At 40.7% G+C, this 1,134-nt stretch overlaps 1 protein-coding gene across 1 annotated transcript in view; it reads left to right on the top strand.

Annotated features, from left to right (window-relative positions):
* The first annotated feature begins 271 nt into the window (after nt 1-271).
* Nucleotides 272-1,134, top strand: part of LOC107103129 — a 4,033-nt gene continuing 3,170 nt past the window's right edge. Inside the window, exon 1 of the mRNA XM_015402664.1 lies at nt 272-619. The gene's annotated coding sequence lies outside the window, so the exon portion shown is untranslated. The remainder of the gene's footprint in view (nt 620-1,134) is intronic.

Here is a 1,134-nt window from a genome sequence, read left to right as displayed (position 1 = left end):
CTTCCGTAATTAAATTTAGAATGTATATTTTTTTGCCAGCACTGTGATGAGTTTAAAGGTGAGTGACGGATCTGTCCATCTATCTTTTGATGCTGCAATCTATTTTATGGGCATAAATGAAAACCTTTTTGTTGTTTCTTTGTAATTATCAGTATGATTTGTTAATGAATTGATCAAACTTATTGACCTGATGATCCCATCTTTGCAACAGATGGAATATTCAAGCTTTTACTTTGAAGGTACCCGCTTCTTTTCCGGTGTGTCGGGTGTAACGGCTAGCTTGACTCCGTTGGAATATGGTGTCCATGATGACAACTTGAAAACCTCCAACATCAGTCAGAGCAGAGGCTACCTGCTGGATCCAGTTCGGTGGAAATGAAACCGGGCCCGTGTCCGTTCGGGAGCCGCTCGGCGGGGTAACGTCCTCCGGCGGTCTGGCTAACATGAACCGGAGCGGCCGCGGCTTTTGTTTACATCCAGTCCAGATGATGGTGATGATGGGCCCGGAGAGGCGTGTTGGCTAACCCCGCTACCCGAGCTGCTTCCAGGGAAGGAGTCATCGGAGAACCGCGCTGCGTTTGGACCGGAGAGGTCCGTCCGAGCTGCCGCTGCCTGAAGGGTGAGCGGACCGATGGTTTCTGCCCAAAACAGCCGCTTTTATGCCGCTGACGGGAGAAAAGCTACAGCAGGCCTACCTGTGAAATAATGCTGACACAACTGGTCAAACATCGGGGAAAAATGTGTTTTAAAATCTGACATTTAGTTATGTTTTGCAACTGTTGTTTCCTTTTGTTATAAAACGGAAAATCAAGTATTTAGAAAAAGAATAAAGCAAAACTTAAAAATTAAAAGAACCTAAACTGAAATGTCGTTTGATTGTTTTTTTTATTTATTAAATCTAAATACTTCTGTAACAACCGAACTCTGGAAATAGACGCATTTCAGTAAATTAAAATTTGATCGAAAAGTGATTTAATTTAACTTAAAAAGTTAATAACATTGATTATAAAAAGGTACACGTTGTCATATTTAAAATACGTAATATAATGTCATATTTAAAGGGTTAATTATACGTCTATTTTAATTATTCCTACTTCAACTGATGGAAACTCTGAAGCGCCATGTTAAACTGAT

The sequence above is a fragment of the Cyprinodon variegatus genome, unplaced genomic scaffold, assembly GCF_000732505.1.
Source record: "Cyprinodon variegatus isolate N-32 unplaced genomic scaffold, C_variegatus-1.0 Scaffold1380, whole genome shotgun sequence".
In the NCBI taxonomy this organism is placed as follows: domain Eukaryota; kingdom Metazoa; phylum Chordata; class Actinopteri; order Cyprinodontiformes; family Cyprinodontidae; genus Cyprinodon; species Cyprinodon variegatus.
Note: the sequence above shows the minus strand (reverse complement) of the source record. Positions and strands in the feature narration are given on the sequence as shown.